The following is a 20,164-nucleotide window of genomic DNA, read 5'->3' as shown; positions in this document are numbered from 1 at the left end:
GTATATTACTTACATAACTGCATATATGTAAATATTTATTACATTTAAAGATTTTTAACAGTGAGTCCATTAATGTCCCAGAATTATTTGGCTTATTTTCATTTTCAAGTGTTTAAATATTTCGTTAAGTCCTTTCATGTGTGTTTATTCCCATTAGATTTTGGATATACTTTTAGTCCTGGTTTTAACTTCTACAAATAACTGAATCACAGAACTGTAATTATCATGTATCTGTAACCTAGGTAATTAAACAGCCTTAAGAATCCCTTTCTTTTCAGAGGCCCTTTCATGCTTGTACTTCACAGGGTGATCTAACTGGTCTTTCACCTAAAAAGCCTTCATTTTAAACTATGGTGGACTGACCCTGGTCAGCAAGTAAGCACCCACCAGCCACTCGCTCACTCCACCCCAGTGGGATTGGGAAAGAATTGCAAAGGCAAAAGTGAGAAGTTGTCATGGGTCGAGACAAAGACAGTATGGTAAGTGAAGGAAAAGAAGGAAAAAGAGTGGTGCAAAGGCAGTCGCTGCCCGCCCACCAGCAGACCACCAGCCAGTCCCTGAGCAATGGCTACTTCAGAAACCTTCCCCCTCTCCTCAGCTTTTATTGCTGAGCATGATGTTATAAGGCATGGAACATCCCTTGTGTCAGTTTGGGTCAGCTGTCCCGGCTGTGTTCCCTCCCAGCCTCTTGTCCTCACCTGCTCTGCTCACTGCGGGGGCAGAGTGAAACAGAGAAAGCCTGGATCCTGTGCTAGCACTCTTCCGCGATCGCTAAAGCACTGTACTGGTTGCTAATCTAAAACACAGCGGCACAGTAACGATAAATTAACTCCACCCCAGCCAGACCCAGCATGCGAACATATTTGTGTTTATTGAGGATGCAGGGACTGATGCAGTTCCATACCTGAAAGGCACTGCCTCAGATGGGATATAATTATTCAGTCATATAGCAATGTTTGTTATCAGGTTTTGCTCAGGTTGATAATAGTGGAACAGAATCACAAAAGCCAGGTCAATTTTTTCCTTAATCAACAAATCAATCTCTGAGTTTGTTTTAGGGTAAAATTATATTTATAGACTGAAAATCATGAGTAAAACTTGCCTGTAGTTTACTCAATAATTATTGAGGTTATTGTGTACATATTGCATTGTTAATATTGCATTGCTTCTTGTGGGTGCTACTTTTCATTTCACCTACTGAAATCTCTATTTGTGTGAAAGATCACTCTGTTTTGTGGAAAGAATGTAATTCAGCTCCTTCTAATGCCAGACCCGTGAGCATTTATAGCAATATTATGATCTTTGTAAAGTTAAGCTCTGATTGCAGTATTTTCTGTCATTATCTGTGTAACTTGGCTAATCTGGTCAGTCCTTTCAACTCATGAATTATGAGATGTTTTATAAGGGAATTTCTTTTTTTTGATCTGTTTCACTTTAAGGAAATTATATTTTACCAGCAAGTCATTTGCCTGAATTCACACTATTGGTTATTGCCCCTTTTGTAACACTACAGAATTGCATTATGCTTTATGACTTTTCATCTTCTTGAATAATGACATTTCTGTTTAACACACAAACCATGATAGAACTTCAATCAAAAATGCTGACTACAATATACACTAGAAGGTTAAACAGAAATTCCTGAGAGCATACACATTTTTACGTTTATGGATGCTGAACCAAATCCATTTTTTTAATGGTATGGATTTTTTTTCTTTATTAAATGATGGAGCTGGCCATATATATTCTTGTCATTAATCAATAATTTCTATTGTTTTTAATTTTATGTTATGAAAGGCTAGAAAGCACAGCTGACTTAGAGAATACTAACTTGACTCAGGTAAATAATTGCCAAGGGACGGTGATTTGTTATGAAATCTGGGAAAGACCAGAGCGAATCTTCCTGCCCAACCCTTCTTTTATCAAGCAAAATCAGATTTGCAAGTAATGAAAGCAAAAAGCCTCCACTTAAGTCAATTATTTGACTCTCAATTAAAAATAATGTTCTTGTCAGAAAGTATTTAATGTAAGTAATTCTACTGGTCTGAGTTTGGTGCTTTGTCACCTAAACACCTATCTTATATCATTAATACCATCAAAAGTTAAGACTCTGAATATATGTAGGCAGGGCATAAATCTCTATAGGATCAGAGTCCCATGTTGTACCTATTCATATGTAGTAACGCTGTCTGCTGGGCTGGCTACAAGTTAAACTGCGCTCTGTATCATTTGATACTCCAGGCTATGATAAATGTTAATTTGGTTTTTTTCTTAGTAACAAAAGCAACTGTTATTATTTATAAACATATTTTTACTTTGGTAGCAAAGTCATGCTATATTGTAGAGTTATCTTATGTTTTAATTTGGGCACTCAGCAATAAATATAACATCGTATTTACCACTTTCAGGACTACTTTTTGTATATCAATCTTCTGATAAATTTTTGGCTTTGCATTTAAGTATGTGTCATTTATGAGGTTGTTATTTAAGTGGTAGCCATTTGTACAGGAATACAATAAATAAATAATAATGATTCCTAGTAAAGTGTTCAAAACACACCTAGGAATCAAAATAGTAGTGTTTGGCAAAAACCGGGCCCAAGTTGCAAACAATTATCTATCCAAAATGTTTGAAGATCAGTTAAATAGAAGGATTTAAGGTTAATTAAGTGAGCTCTATTTGTCATATTTCCGTCTTTTAAAGATATACATAGTAAAAACAATTCAGTAAATAAAAGAACAAACCACACACACGTTTCTTTTTGTAGCTTTTTTAAAACAGTGAAAGTAAATTCCTTCTGTAGCAGGTTTGCAATGTTGGTTTTAATAACTGGAATTTGATTGATTTCTTGAAGCTTTAAAAGACTAAGCCACAGAACCTGTGTGATACAGCGATGTTGGTATTGAGGGTTTCTGGTGATTTTGTTCTGACATTTTAAATTATGTTTGAACATGAACAGCTAAAACTTTACAGCCATTTTATTTACCTGAAATCATTAATTCTTGACTATGTTAATACCTTATTTAAAAAAAACCCTTAATCTCTGAGATATAAATAGAGACTTGAAGTTGGTTACTCGTTATTTTTCCTTAGGTATGTTATACATTGATAAACTTTTTAATTTCAATGTGCTTAGATGTAATAAATAAAAGTGATCCAGTTAGTTGCATTAAACTGAAATCAGCTCTATAGAAATAGAACAGCTTCGTCACCAGGCTCTTGCACTCTATGGAACGTCATAGAGATTGAACCAGTCATAACTCACTTAACATGTTCCTACGTATGCTGAGTAGAAGGAAAGCTATAACCAAGGAGTACTATACAAGATGAAAATGCAGGCAATTCAGTGGAATGAAAGGTTGGTGAGAAGGGTACATAATAAATCCTAGTTTATGTGCATGGCAAGTGCTGGTTAAGCCGTAGATTAGGGTTTCAGTCAGACTTTCCCTTCAGTGTGACTATTTCTGTTCTTTAATGTGAGAATAAGCATTACCAGGTCTGGACAAATGCATCTATAAACTTCAGTTCATGAAATGGATTACATGCTTCAGTATGGTGTATTACATTGGAAAGTAATGAACCAAAGCACTTTGGCTTTAGCTGTAGTTCAGCAGAACTCTTAAAGATGACACTGGCTGGCTGCATCTGGATTCTTGACTGCACAGACTGTTTTGCGTTTGGTTTGTTGTTTGTTTTTTTTTTTAATCTCAAGATTGGGATGAGATCCCCTGGGAAACTGCCTCGGGTTAAAGGAGCAGAAAACACTCAGCAGCTCTTTAAAGATATTTTCCTTACAGCAGAAGAGCTCTTGATTCCCATGTGTAAGAAATCAGGCAGGGAAGGCAGGAGACCCTCATGGCTGAGTAAGGACCCCCTGGTCAAACTAAAGTGTAAGAAGGAAATGAACCAGCAGTGCAACCAGGGACATGTATCCTGGGAAGAATATAGGGCTGTTACTAGCATGTGTAGGGGTGGGATCAGGAAATCTAAGTCACTGCTGGAGTTTGCAGTTAGGCAAGGAGCTTGAAGAACAGTAAGAAGGGCTTCTACAGGTACATTGGTCAGAAAAGGATGATTAAAGAAAATTTAATCCCCCTGATAAATAGAACAGGGAATGTGGTGACAACTGACATGGAGAAGGCTGAGGTGCTCAACCATTTCTTTGCATCAGTTTTCACTGGCAAACACTCTTGCCACAGCTCTCATGCCCGTGAACCTCAAGGCAGAGATTAGGCAAACCAAGTCCCTCCTGTTGTAAGAGATGAAGTTTGAGACCACTTGAGGAAACTGAACCTACACAAATCCATGGGACCTGAAGAAATACATCATAGAGTCCTGAGGGAATTGGCAGATGTAGTTGCTAAGCCACTCTCCGTCATGTTTGAAAAGTCATGGCAGTCAGGCAAAGTCCCCGGTGACCGGAGAAAAGGGAATATCACACCCATTTTTGAACAGGTAATAAAGAGATTCTATGGTTCAGAGATGCTTGACTTGGAGAATTTGAGGAAATATTTCCCATATAACATAATACGTGCATCCTAAAAGGAAGTTTTGACAGATTATTCCTTTGTCGGTTCAGAAAGTGAGTTATAGGATGGTGTTTCTCAAGAACATGAATTTACTCGGGCAGATAAAATGGTATGCATTTCCACTGACACTTTTCTGTTGCCATTTCACATACAAATACCTCAGTTCAGCTCCATACCTTGGTGACCATACCTTTAAAACAATGATGAAAAAAAATGCAGTAAACAGTTAAATGTGATTCTGTGCCTTGGCTGTTCTTTTTCTACTGATCAGTCTCATGCAAGCGATCTGAAGCATATAATTTTTGTTTACAGTACAAGTTTTTAACATATTCTTAGGCCCAACCCTGCATAAAATATCTTGTGTTTGGCTCTTGATGTGGCAGCTGCATACTAAGATGAAAAAGAACACCAGGTCAGGGAAAATATGATCAGCCCACCATGCAATACCGTAGAGCATATAGGTATGTTAAAAACTTTGGAAGTAACAAATACTTTATTGGTGTTAGAATATTTGTGTTGTACACATTCTAAAAGCTTTTTAGTATACATTATAAATAGTTGAGTGTGTGTGGGCTGCATTGTTATATTTGCTCATTTAAAAGTGTGTTTATATCAGACTGTTTATATACAGAGCCCTTTATAGCTGAACTCTATCAATAGCTGAAAGTGCAGTGACTAAGGAATAATTCAATAGATTACATTTTCTGTGTATTTTGTTTCTATAAAGCATAAAAAAGCTGCTCTCTTGTCTTCCCTGTAGCCAGTAGTCTGGATAGATACTTACAGATAGATAAATTAAAATACTTAATTCAACTACTTATAAATCATCTTAAAAAGGTAACAACTTTATGAAAGTAAAATACAAATTGCATATGGCTCATGGGATAGATTTCAAAAATTGGGTTTTTTTTGTTGTAACATAAACATCTATGAATATTAAACTGCTTTCTTGCAATTCAATTTTATTCTTTCAAATATAGAAGAGGGACTATTTTCTCATTACTGTGTAATTTCAATTCCCCTTTTTGCTAATTGTATTTATGATCATAAATAGAGATATTAAAAAATGGAAACACAAAATTTGCTGAAGCTTTTGCTGGAGAGGCTGCATGTACATAAGTAAAAGAAGCTTAAGTAAACTTAGAACTTTGGAAAACATTCTCCTTCATCAGTTCTTTCCATAACGAGGATTATAAAACTTTACTAGATTATAGCAAATATAAGTGAGATTGTAACCCTGGCACAGATTTAATTTGATTGCGTTCCTTCTGTCATTTGGGGATTCGTGAAATAATCAGTCCATAAGTGGTGTAACAATAGATACAATTTAGGAACTTCTACTCTGAAGTTCTTAATACTTGTAAGAATTTGTCTAGGGGGATTTCTTGGTTTTCAATACTGATTTTACAGTTTGCTGGTTGTATGTTCCTATATATCCAAATCTGTCTGTTATATGACAAGGGAATATATGTGGCCTGTAGTAATTGTTGTAGTAGCCTGCAACCAGTATTTTAGAAAATATTTGAAAAACAGTTATGGTGGAATAATAGTGATTTCAAAACCAGCAGAGAAAATAAGTATCAGAAGACAAGTTTCAAGAGTAAAATCTATAGAAAACTAATATTGCTGATATATTTATAAATTAATTTCCTAGTACAAATGGTGAATACATTTGTTAAACTTATTCTAACATTTGTGCCATTTTGTTTACAGTATAACTTCATTCCTGCTAAATCTGTAATTGTGCAATTTGGCTGAGATTTCTGAAGTCCATTAATTTGCTTGCTAAGTTTCTGCATTTTTAGATTGCCCAATGAATGGAGCTGCCCATTAATCATAAGATGAAAAGCCACCGCTCACAGTGAAAATAAGGCTATGTGTCTTAGTCAAGAACTTCACACCAGTCAAAGTGGCTACAGTAAAATAATTTCAGAAGATAAAACACAGAGGGCTCTAACCTTATTAAAACATGTCAGTAAATAATAGTTGTTCGTTACTGGTTTAACTTCCGAAATTTCTGAGGTATTTAGTTAAACACTTACGGGGACTAATTGTAAATGATATATACCCATTGTTACTTTGGTTAATAAAAATGGTAATACCTGTGCAAAACTGAACTGCTTTCAATGCCATAATGTAATTACATCATGGAAAACAGCATAATAAAGCAAGAAGAAAAGCCTAGGTACATGTAATTTCAGTTTAAACTTCCTTTGGAATGAAAAATACTGGCTGAGTGAGGGGACTGCTTTTAAACTGGGCAGGAAAACTAACTCTATCTTACTGTACTTTTCACTTGCGCTAATTAAATCAGAGTGTAAAATTGTACCAAGCTTTTCTGTGTAAATGAGTTGGTAGAAAATATTGTAGTTTTCATGTGGTAAGTGCTGCTCTTAACAAAAGAAAGGCTTGGACTGCAGCTTGATATAATACTTTCTTATCAAAATCTTTGAGTGTGGCTGTGGTTATCCAGGTGTCTTGGACCAGAGATCTCTCTGCAAGAAAGAGCGCTTAAAGTTTCTCTCCTGAAAGTTTTCCTGTGTTTTCACAGTGGTAGAGCAGCTGTTAATTTCCCAGGCTAATGTGTCATCTGCAGTGAACCTCAGCCTTTGGCTCTGGAGAAAAATAGGAATGGATATCCAAAGTTAAAAAGTTGCAGACATTATGAAAGCAAAGAAATTTCCTAGTTTGCTTCAGAACTGTTCTTCCCATCTTTACCCCTGTTCTGTCCGTAAAGAGTGTTTTTCCCCTTTGGTCTTCTCTGAACCCTCTGTGGTGAGAAGCTGAACTAGGAGATAAGTAGGATGATCATCATAACAGGAAAAAGAACTGTGCATGTGGTGTTGATCTCTATTTAAAGAACGTATATTTGTCTGCATTAGGTGCCATAATGGTGGAATTGTATTTCATCCTGAAGATAAATCATTTATAGTTAAGTTAGGTATCTTTAATTTACACTGCAGTCTCCAGGGCATTTGGATCAGCAGAGACATAGTGGATTTAATGTATTTGAGAAACCCACTCATTTTGCATGTTTCAACAGTTCAGTCTCCATGGCATAAAGAATGATGTGTAAATTCAGCCCTAAAATACATCCATTTGCAAATAAAAACATGGTACTCTTTTGGTGTTGTTAATTGTACATCCATTTCATTAGACTGCATGTTTAGTTGATAAATGCCAAATTTATAATAGCCTTGCATGCCATGACTCAGCATTTCCTGGATACCAACCCTCATTTTGTGAAATCCTAACCACTAGAAAACAGTTTAGCCCTGTCAGTGGCTTATGACTAATAGGATGGAGTGGGGCTCTCTTCCCATCACTTATGTGTGGGGAAAATGAGGAAAAACAAGTTGGGAAGGAAAAAGACCCTCTAAAAATTATGTGGGATTTATAGAAACATAAGAGCTGCTGAAACCAAGTGAATTCTCTTAATTGCATTTCTCTTACTGGAGGTAAGTAACACAGAATAGGATGTGAAGTTTCTGTAATCTGAATGATTAACCATTCTAAGACATGGTACTACAATCTTGTAGTACCACTATTGAAATGAACTTTTGGCGTTACAGGTGCCAGAAAACCTCTTTTGACATACAAGTAGTACGAGTGGTTGTAGCTTCCTAAGCTTTTACTGTGAAATAAAGAAATACAAATCATACTTGATCTTTAATATTCCAAAGAGATGTTTAAAGGTAAATTTAACTGAAATGAAAATTCATTCTAATCCCAATAGTTTGATCTCCACACTGATGGGTCTCCACAGCTGTAAGGAAAAATTAGTTGATATAAATGATTACCTCTCTTTCAAGCAATCGCTTTAATAATAACTGAAGTATAATACTGAGTAGGGATACTACAGTTTACCATTAAAGTTATCCCTGCTTTGTTTAAAAAGTTGAAAGTTGACTCAAAAAAGCATACAGTACAAATAATAAAATTGTGATTGAATGTCCATGTCCATGAATGTCCATATTAATAGAAATTAATAGAATAGCAAATAAAAGGAAAAGATCCTCATGCAGGGCCTTTTCTTTTGTTGTTTTTCCGTTTTACAGGAAAAAATCAGCTTTGAAGTGATGCACAGTAAAGTGCCTATAAAATGTATTCCACATATAAAATACCAAGTACTTTCAAATGCAAATAATTTCAGTCTTAAATTATGGGGAAGCAGGCAATTACTGTTAAATAGAAATGTTTAGAAATCGATGGTTGATTTTAAGACTTTGGGAGAAGCAAAGGGACTTCCTCACAACAGATTGAAGTAATCTTGACCAATGTTCAGTTAGAATGGCTCTGTCTAATAGAGAATGGCAGCCCTTACCCAAATCTTCACAAAATAAAATTAGATTTTTCAGCTGCTTCTGAAACTGTAGTTACTTCTGAGATTTTTCCCATTACGTATCTGTAGCGATTATACGTATCCTGGGTAAATCAAGACAAAATTATGGCAGAGCTAGCTACAAATGTAATATCTTCTGTCATACTTAAATATTTATATACTTACATTCATGAATAGAAAAATATTGTGGAGTCAGAATACATTTTCATCTTTGGGATTCATGTTTGAATGTAAGGAAGAGGTAAGAGAGAGTCTTAGAAGTAATCAGAACCCAACAGTCATCTTCATTAATTGCTTACTTATATTTCTTCCTTCTGTTTTAGTCTAGTTTCATAAGAAATAAGCTCATGTGATTGTACAGCCTGACCTGCTGGTTGTACAATATGTTCACGTACTGAAACAGTGATTTGGAACGTATGCCCGTGTAGAACCTTTTGTATGTCATTTATTTTCACTTTATATACACTTCTGCTCTGTTAATATTGCTGCTGAATAGTTGTGGGCATGGTATTAATGTTTATTGATGTTATATGCCTGTATTTGCAGGCCATTGCCTTCATTTTTTTGTGTTAAATGTAAACAAAGTGTCTCTTAATAGGAGCAGAGCACGTTTTGCTCATTTAGCCATGTGCTTACATGGCGTTTGGACATAACTTAGTGAAGAGCATTATTTAAAAGGTTCTTCACAATTTTTTAACTGTTGTGGAGGTAGGAGAAGAAAATAAAACAAAGGAAAAATGCATTTAGTTAAATGCAGTTGCATTAAATGCTGTGTTTAAGAGACACTAGCCCAGCTCTCTACAGAAGTGTTTTGTTTTTTTTCCTTACAGGATGAAAATGTAGCACTCAGGAAACATGGATAATGCAGCTATCAAGTAAGATAGAAAATAGTAATAAATGAAACAAAATTCTGCTCTAAAGTCCCAAGACAAAGTCATAATCCTTCTGGATAGATCCTAATAGATTCAGTTCCTCTCTAAAAGCCCAGAAAAATGAAAAGGGAATGATTTCAGAATTATTTTATATCCTAACAGTTTCCCAAAATAGAGGCTCTGGATGACAACTTTGTATTAGCAAATGTTAGTTTTCCAGAGTAGAAGTTTACTTATCTTTCAGTGTCTCAGGAAGGACTGCTCTGCTCCATTCTGTGATAGTGGGGCTAAAGAGGAGGGATGGCAGGAGCTGATTCTAAACCTAGATGTTCATCCTTGAGCACAGAGATTGCTGAACTTCCTGATCTAACTACATGCTAAACCTGTCATCCATTAGGGTGACAGGACATGCTTCATAACTCATAGAGATGAGAGAGGATAGCAGTTCCCACAGAGTCTGAACCACACTTGTTGCATGATGGGAATGGGCTGAGTGTGTTCAGACAACACACTCCTTAGAAACTTCTGCTGGTTCCCTTGCACCTGAGGCCTTAATTGTCCAGCTGCTCATATAACAGTGCAGCCACGTGGTCTACAATGTGATATAGGTGGTATTATGTGTCCTGACTGATAATAGTCGTAGAATGCGAGTTACAGTTGATCTGCCTGATAGTCCTCAAGCAGCTGAAAAGTATTACGTTGCATCCCAAGACCAAAAAATGATTCTGAAAATGTTCTGTGAGTATATAACCACAGAGAAATTTGACTTTGATGCTGACCCTGCTTTGATTTGGGGGAGAGGGAGGGTGTTGGACTCAGTGATCTGCAGAACTCCTTCTAATCTAAATTATTCCATAGTTCTACATATGGCATTTTGAGCAGCATGCATACGTTGTTTCATGTGAATTTTAAAAAGTGTCTTTAACATCAAGCGAACTTTCTCTCTTAATGCAAATTCTAATGGTCCAGAGCTGTTGTCCAATCCTACTTTGAAAAACAAATTCCTTAAATGTGTTTGAGCCTATGGGCTTGTCTACCTAGCACAACAGAATATGATGCAAGAGATTCCTGACCTGCAGGAACAGAGCTGTTCCTGGAGCACAGGTGCATCAGGGCAGCACTGTGCCTGAGATACTAAGCTGTATGGAGAGGTAGGGCTACTTAGTTCAGGTGCAGTCTCATGTTAACTGAAAAATTCTGTATTTAAGACACTGACCACTGTCTCTTCATGGTCCTGTGTTACATCATGAAGACACATTAGTTTTGTTGGAGCTATCTTGTGGCTGACCCTATGCTGGGATTTATGGTGAAATTAAAATATGCCCAAAATCTTTTCTGTTTTTCTTTAGTGGTTCAGAGTGATCATTTCAGCTACAGGTGGATACCTTATTGTCATTAGTGTACGAGCAGCACAACCGATCTGAAGTTAAGTGCTAGACATCTTTCTCAGTGCTCTCCTGGAAGCTTCCCAGATATTCTGAAAGCACTGTGACAGTACCAGAACAAATAAGAGTACACAATTACACTGTACTGGTTGGGTTTGGTTTTTTGACTTTTTTTTTTTTTCTATTTGTACCCAAATTCAATTAATATTTACGCAGTCTGGCTGTGGCAGACTGTGCAGAGTTACAGTATACTTTCATACTTACATCACAGTTAATCCATAAAACAGCTATGAGGTTGATCTTTTGGGGAAAAATCGAAATGTGAATTTTAGTTATTAGTAATGCTGCTTCTATGCAAATAGATATTATGATAGGTTTAGCTAATATTGTACAGTATGTTTATGGTGGAGCAACCTGACTTCCAAACTTTCAGTTTTGATTGAGCTATCCCCATAGCAAAAACTTGGCATATGTATGGTGTAATGGTTTGTTTTTATTATCTGCACACAAGATTACGTTTGAGAAGAAGTATGCAGCAAGGTCCAAGACATCTTAGAAATTTTTATGAGTTAAAAAACAGAGATATCTAATAAGAAGTCAAAAGTTCTGAGTATTTCTCCCAATACTAGGCATTTGGAAAAACATTAGGTTAACAGGAAATTTGTGATCTTTCTGAAATAACATTACTTATTTCAAAAGTTTCCCTGTCTTCGCAAACAGAGACCAGAATGTTTTGTAGCTGTAATGAAGGTGGTAAGAAATGCTACATGGACACTTTGGTGCCGTGCTTTTGGAATGAAACTTACCTCAGTGTGGGAGCAGAGACCATTTACCACCTAGGCAATTAACATTCCACTCAAGGTTTCACCCTGGTGAAACAGAAGGTTTAATTTTGATCTGTGTCTGTAAGGATGTGATAAAGTGACTCAATTTCCTCAAAGGTCCACAAGTGTTATGTCCTACAAGCAGTAGGGAATTTTACCTGTAGCGAACCAGAAAATGTTATCAAATAATTAGAGCTACAGGGTCAGAGACCAGAATAACAGAACAATGTTTGGCTGATGAGCATATAGATAAAATTTTGGTGAAATGTTAATAGTGACAAAAGTTATTAATAATCGTGTACAAAAAGCTGGTTAAATATATCTGCACAAATGCTTAATTCAGCAAATAAGTGTACAAATTAACTATGAGCAATATGCAAAACCTATTTGAGATTAGATTCCTATTGTTATCTGGTTTATTTTTTGTATGCTTCTCTAATTTGAGTCCATACGGGGCAAATAACCCACAGTGCTTGCCTTCAAGTTCTCTTCTCTCTGTCTCACAAAACTGGAAACTTAAAGGGAAAAGGACACAGTTATGATTCAGGGGAATATAGAGAAAAAAAATTCAGTATTGTTCAAAGCCCCATTCCTTCAATATGTGTTTTGGGGACAAATTTCTGCATCTGGATTCAACCCCATTGATGCCATTGACTGGTCATTTGTATGGGCTTATAACAAGCTTGAGCCCTGATTTTAACATACAAGTTTATATACGTGTAAGGCCTAGATTTCTTTTGTAAATATATAAATGGTTAATACTACTGCTGATTATTAGGCAGGGAAGTGAAGAACAAAATCCAGTGTATATTGCTTTAGCTAAACATGAATCTCTCAAAATGTACAACCATGCTAACTCTGAGGTTGTGCTACCTGAATGAATTTAATTATGTTTACCTAACATGAAATGTGAAACATACTGATGTATTTTCACTTTTAAAAAACTTACAAGAAGATGGAATTTTCATAACAAACTTCAGTTTATGATTTGCAGTGTCTTTGTCGAGGTGATAAGTTCATCCTGTTTACTGGTAGCAAACCCAGTCTTTTACAGGTGCACGTAAAACTTTCAAAAATTAAGAACTTTGTGGCTTTTAAATGTTTAAGTAGTTTTTAGTGATTTCTCAGGTGCCTGGTTTTTAGACAGAAAATTAGTCTGATTTTCAAGTCTAAGTTTATAGGTCATCTATCATGATGATCAGTAATGATATTTGTTTGTCATTTGGTTAAACGTATTTCAAATTAAATCTTCTGACTCATCCATCTAATATTTTTCTGAAACTCTGATGCAATTATCATTAAATCAAGAGATTTCTCTGTATGATAACCAACAGGTAACTGCTGCTCTGAGCAGTGAGAGTTGTACAATCTTTCAACTAGTTTTAATCTGGCCTTCTTTCTAATTTGCTAAAACACTGCAACATTTAAAAAATTCTATAAACTTCAACTTATGCATGAATGAGTCATGTGAATGGTCATGTTTCTGCACTGCCAGAGTTTTTCTTAAAAGGCATTATGTCTGTATGTATAAATATAATTGTGGTTTTGCTAACACTACAGCTACAGCAAACTCTAACACACTGTTGACCTTAAAAATGAGTGATCCAATCGGAGTATGATTCATTCCTTTTGAGTCTTGTGGTCAGTCTGGGTTTCACAAGTAAATGTAACGACGAAACAACATCTTGTCTGTTTTGCCTTCATTTGCATGAGACTAATTACTGTAAATATGGTAACAGTTATGTCCTGTTCCCTCTTCAGTTTGCACCATGTTGTCATTATCTGATATCCTTCTAATTAACTTCACAATACCGCAATTGTGAAAGTGCATCAGGCATTCAGAAAATTATCAATCTATCCTACAGTTTCTGAGTGTGGGTGTGACCATACCTTAATTTGGTCATTGAGGGAATACCCAGTGTATTTACAGTAAAAAATATAAAGGAGTTCAGATAATTAGGTTTTACACAATTTGGCATGGTTGTTTAGTATCGTCATGGAAATTAATTTCTCCTAGGTATATAGCAGTAAGAGAGAAATAAGTACATAACTTTAATTCTTTTAAAAGTAAAGGTCATCTATTTGCATGAAATGATATTTTTTATGTGTGTGTTCTAAATTCACCACTCCCTGTATGCTGAGCAAGTGGTGTTACTACTAGTGTAAATTTAGGCAGCAGATAAAAACAAACAAAAAAAAGGAAGATGGCAGAGAAAGCCCTAGTTTTGGACTGATATAATAAAAGCTGATTTTGGACTGAAAGAAGTTTTATTAGTTTTGCATGAGCTGGAAAACATGCTGCAGCTTGGGGAATTGATGTTTAAACTCTATTTTCAACCTGAGAGATGAGAAATATAGAGTGCTATAGCCATATAGAAGCACTTCAATTGAATGTTGTGGGTTTTATTCTACACTGCGTATGCTCTGTTTATCATTACTCTTATCTACTTTTCTACTTCTCTCATTTTCTTTCTAATACTATTTTGCTCATGTAGCTTTAATGGACAACAGCAAAAAAACACTGTTATATAAACGTTTTTGCAATCAATGCACTTTTTTTTTCTGAAAATATGATGAAATATTAGAACATAGGGTTTTGTACTGTAAAAGCTTGCTTTTTATCATGTTTTTCAGTATTCTCTGTTTAGAGTAATCCTTGAAACTTTTGCTCCTACAGGAGTGTTTCAACTCTGAATATCTGTTGAAACAGCAGTGCACATGGATCTCAAATTTTCATTTTTCTTGCTCTACCATGTGTTTGTACACGTCACCTAATCCATAAGCCTTCAGTGTCCTGAAGGGAGAAGACCACTCCTTTTCTGTCCATAGAATGTAATTTGCACTAGAAGTCATGTGTGCTATCACATGCAGAAAAGCTAGCCTAAACTTAATATCATGAACAGTTGTGACAAGACAAGTTATGAGTTGATTTCTGGTATAATTGTTTAGGGTGTATCAGAAAGAGCATCAGTTTAAGCCAAAGACGGTAAGCAACGGGAAACAAATATAGTGGACATTATGTTTTCAAACACTGAAAATATTCAACAGTTTTTATTTTTGAATGAGAATGTGTGTCCCAAGGTGTATTTTAACCTGGTGTTATGGGTGTTATTTAGGTATGATTGTGTTCAGTTTTCCCTTTTTTATTTTATGGATAGATCAATTAATGTTATTTTATCTACCACTAGTTAGGTGCTCTGTAGGTAATATTTGGAGAACCATTTTTTGTGCTAGCCCAATCACTCATTATAGTAAGTATATTAACAATTTAATCTCAGTGTGGGTTTTTTTTTGGTTTTTTATTGTGATAAAGCTTACCTATAGATAAGAGACTAAGATCTCTAATTCCATTGCCCCCTTCTTGGATAAATATAGCAGCCTGATTAAAGTGTCAAGAAATGTGAGATCACTAACAAATCAGTTTTCTATTTTGTTTCATTATTGTTAGTTCCAGGTACCTCCATATTGCACTTTTCTTAATCATGGTAAATAAACCTACCTCTTGAATGGTTATAAAGTATGAGAAAGGAGAAATAAATAAGCAGCACAATACACAAGCACCATGCAATCACTCCTTGCAAAATATTGTCTACCTACCACAGGAAAGTCACCACTTAGTACTGTGAAGAACTATGTGTTCACTAATAAGTCAGCATGTCTGTTTAGACGATGAAAGCTTCTTGAAAAAGCCACCTGCAAAGTTGTCATTTTATGTAGATTTTGTATACTAGCTTATTTAAAATTCAGCTTTAAATTATACTTCTGACAAATTTCACGTAGATTTCCCTACTACCACACACAGAGTAAATACTGCAAAGACAGAGACTATATCACACAGCTTGCAATTTATTTTGCTCAGGATCGTTATTATTTTAATAACAATGTCTATCAGAAATTTACCATGCTACAAGAATAACATTATGTGAAATCTTGTGAATTTGGAATATTAATGTAAGATAAATTACTTTAAAATTGAATTTCTAGAATGCAATTGATTGTGTTTGCCTGGGATGAATAAGGAATTATCCACACTTATCTAAAACTTAGATATGCTGCTTCTGAGCGAGTTGGAGAATAATTTAGGAATATTTCTGATAAAGTGCAGTGTATTTCACATAGCCTCAGATTACTTGAGAAACAGAAAAGCAATGTTTTGGTAAAGTATATCTTTAAACCATCTTTTATAGGTAAGGTAAAGGTTGAATTTTCAATTTATTAGAAGCTGAAGTATCAAAAATTTTCTACCTTCATCTCTGAGACTATTTTCTTCTTGAAATCTTTGCGTAACTTTAAGACTTTTTTATTTGTTGCAGGTGGTTGCTTTTTTCTATAAACAGCATAGATTTAAATTTTCTGTATTCCTTAGAACATTGCTCTGGTGTATGTTATTGACCAGCATTTTCCAGTGGTTGTGAAAAAAAAAAAAGGATCATAAGACATAAAAATGGGTAGATGGCTTGATTTCATTCAGGCATTCAACTTCCTTAGCTATAAAAGCTTTTCTCAACAGGGAAATCATTCTTGCGAATTCTGCAGTGGCAGACATTAGTAACAGGTAAAATCCATCCAGGAGGGCAAGAACAGTGGATGCTGCCTTTATTAACTTCCAATTTATGGTGAAATTGCATTGTTTATTAGTCATGAGTGATTTGTAACCTAACATGGTGTTATTCACTTGAAAAAATAATTTTGTTTTGATTGCAAAGGAATCCACTGCTTTCTGAATGTCAAGTTATCAACGAATATCTTGCTTATGAAGCAGAAATTTACTTCTTCATCTAACGAGTGAAGAAAGAAACTCAAATGAATACAATAAACAGGAATTTCTGGGGAAAAAAAAGCAACACAGTTGGATTTGATTTGAAAAGAGCAATAGCAGGCATATGTCATGTGTCATTATAGGAGAAAACTGGCGACAGTATTATTCATTATGTGGTTTCAGAGTGCCCTAAATTAGAGTATAAGATTATTGGAAGTGGATGATTTCCCCAGATTACTGCTTAATAGTGACTAAAGGGCCCACATTACTCATATTTGCAATGAAAATAGTGCCAAAAAACAGCCGTAGTTGACTGGAATGAAATGTGGAGCCCTCAGGGCTTTAGCTTGAGATGCGGCTTAATTGTATGTCTCTTGCTTAATACAAATGTCCCTGAGTCTCTGAGGCTGGTGTGCTTTCAGCACTTGCAAATTGATCCAGCAGTTTCCAAACTATTTGCTGCTTTTTTTCTTCAGTGCTTTCTAAACGAATTATTGTAATGACTTTGCAGACCGAAGTAGGTTTCCCTGTTTCTGACTGTTTATCATTACCAAATGCTATGGTCTTTCAGCTTTCTGTCAGGTTTTGTTTATTTCCTTTATCTGCTTAATCTTTTATAATGGCATGGTTGTAAAAGGGTTAGGGTCTGAATTGTCATGAATGGAAACTTCCTTTTGTACTCGTAGAGAAATGGACATGTGGGAATGACCCATTTGGAACTAGTGTACTTTTGCTGTACGACAACTGATGTGTTGGCCACTCTTATAAATTAAAGCGGTGTGAATTACTTTTAAACAAAATCAATTAATATTTTTAAACAGATTTACTAAAGTACTTTTAGGAAGACTTTAAATTGTGAAATTTCTTATATTTTTATAGAGCAGAAGTTAGCCTTACTTAAGATAATCTTTTCTTAAATTTGTTGTAGGGTATGGATAGACCATTTTTGTAGAACAATGAAACTAGAAACAACCTGAAATTTGCACAAATTTGACAAAAAATCGTGTTGTATTTCTTTCATTGTATTTAGAATTTGCTTCTGCCAGATCCCATGAGATGAAGCAAAAATATTACATTACTGTGAAAGAAAATAGTTTTGTTGTTTGAAGGTGCTGGACTGAAGAGCAGAAGAATGAGTTTCAATTCAGAGCTATGTTGAATTCCTACTATGCCAAACTTAGAATAGACTTCTGTTAGGCTGCGCTTCTATTCCCTGCTCACAAAATGCAGACGAAAGTACCTTCTTTTTGCCTATTGAAAATGTAAGTTTAAGTAGCAAAGGCTACCTTTTACATAGAAATGCCTTGGGAATGGACCTCAAGAAGTAGTTCTGTACACCCACTTTAAAAAGCAAGGAATAGAACTAAAGTATTGAAATGTTGTATTACAAATAGGGAGATGAGCAATGGAAGAAATTGTTCCTGCCTTGTATCCTGTCTGGCAGATATCATGATTTCTACCTTACCTGCAATGCTTCATAAATCTAAATAAGGTATATAAAAACCCCAGATTCTGTAAATAATGCTTATGGTCTTTGAATTCAGAGGGATCACTTAAGTCTTTTTGGGTCAACATGGTTGACTCAGAAATAACTAGGATTAATTGGTAGAATCTATATATGGTAGCTGATTAAAAACAAGATCTTAAATATGTATTCAGAATAAACTGAACTGTTACACCTTCTGAGTTTCATTGATCCCTGAGTAGTACATATCTTAATGTTGATCTCGTGGCTGTGTTGTTCAAAGAGAAAATTACTGATGAGGATTTTTAATTGTTATTATTTCCTTTACCTTAGAAGACTAAACAGCTATATTATAGTGCTCAGCATAATTTCCAATGAACCTTTATATCTTTTGTAGGTCAGTCTTTTTGAGACATTGCTGCCTGAATTCAGCCACTTATACAAATAAGTTATTTGTTTTGTTGTATTAAGGGCAAATTTCTACTTTTCAGAAATTACTTCTGCAGTTCATATTTCTGCAATACAATAAAATAGTAACTGTACAAAAAAGGCATGATACTGGGGAATCTCTGAGGTGTTATGCAATTAATACAAAAGATGAATATCAGTAAAGGTGTCTGGGGTGATTTCATATGATCATTTTTAATACATAGGAGGAATTCAAGATCAATAATAACATTTATCTAGTTCATGCTAAGGCAAGAATGCAGGATTTGGAAACAAATTTTTTCTAGGATAAAACCTGTATGAAAATACAAATGACATTCTGAAAAACAGAAGGAAAGTCTTTTTGTAATAGTTAGGGCAAATGCAGAAATGATCACGTAATTAAAATTTTTGTTATCATTATTTATATCTCATAGATTTTTGAGATCAGTTATTAGGGAATAAAAGCTACATTCCATTGTTCTATGTAAAACCCCACTGAAATGATTATATTCCTTCCATTTCCATGTAGGAAAAATTCACTGTTTTTAAGGGTGTTGTTTTGTCCCCTGGATAGTCTAATGTTGTTCTTCAACCTCCTGGGGAAAGAAAGAACGTCACTGGTTATATTATGTTTTCCCTAAATCAAAAAGTACTTTTGCTGTATCAGATTACAGGTGAACAAGTGGGAAAACCTTGCTCTTCAGTAGGGGTTTAGCTAGATACAGGGTTTGGTCTGACAGAGCTTGCATGATGTCATTACCTGACATATAGGACGTGTTCAGGAGAAGATGACTTCTGTTGCGTCCTGACCTTACAGGTTAGAGTAGCTGGTTGTGATAGACTTGACTGGCCTCAAATCTCTGGATCTGACTCCCTGCCTTTAGTCCTTGCTTTCAATGGCTCTGGGGAGTGTTGCATTGCTCTCAACTTCCTGAGAATGCTTGAAGCTTTGCATTAAGACAACATTTTCAAAGTGTACACGAAGAATATATCTCCAGCTCTTTTAATACAGAATGTGTTTCTTCATTGCTTTTTTCCAGTAAGGGCAAGGGGGCTTGATGGTTTTTATTCTCGCTGAAGCATCAAAGAATAGACCCAGGTAGAAATACATAAGCGTGAAAGTACCTCAGGTGTCTAGCTGCTATGTCTTTTTCATATGCCAGTGTTAATAACAGTTGACCAAATACAGGACAGGAATGTATTTTTTTTTCTCAGATCATTTGGGACCTTTATTTTTTCATTGGGCCTTGTCTGCAGCAAAGAAAATAGTTTCTCCTCTGGTACCAGCTGCATGTGTATCATATAATCAACTCCCTGCCATTTTGAGAATGGTGTTTGTTATTGGCTCTGCTCTGGTCTTTGCCTTTTAACTTTCCTCCAGCTCTTCTCCTGTCCTCTCTAAGGTGCATTGGGACCGATTTAACGGCCTGCATACTGGGTGATTTGGTCCCTTCTGTCTTTGATTTTTGTGAAAGCTCTGAAGTACAGGTGTTCTAAATCTGACTCTGATAGTTAGCAAGTCTCAGAAAAATCACTTATGTGCCTTATGCCTTACTATT

The 20,164-nt window shown here is 35.4% G+C and overlaps 1 protein-coding gene across 6 annotated transcripts in view; it reads left to right on the top strand.

The window, feature by feature from the left end:
- RBFOX1 (RNA binding fox-1 homolog 1) overlaps nucleotides 1-20,164 on the top strand; it is a 1,419,204-nt gene that overhangs the window by 877,388 nt on the left and 521,652 nt on the right. Inside the window, exon 1 of one of the 6 annotated variants that reach the window (XM_064461979.1) lies at nucleotides 9,702-9,746. The exons of the other annotated variants lie outside the window; for them this stretch is intronic. The gene's annotated coding sequence lies outside the window, so the exon portion shown is untranslated. Of the gene's footprint in view, nucleotides 1-9,701; nucleotides 9,747-20,164 lie in introns of those variants that run through there. 6 annotated transcript variants of the gene reach the window in all.

This window comes from Phalacrocorax carbo, chromosome 10 (assembly GCF_963921805.1).
Source record: "Phalacrocorax carbo chromosome 10, bPhaCar2.1, whole genome shotgun sequence".
Taxonomy (NCBI): Eukaryota; Metazoa; Chordata; class Aves; order Suliformes; family Phalacrocoracidae; genus Phalacrocorax; species Phalacrocorax carbo.
Note: the sequence above shows the minus strand (reverse complement) of the source record. Positions and strands in the feature narration are given on the sequence as shown.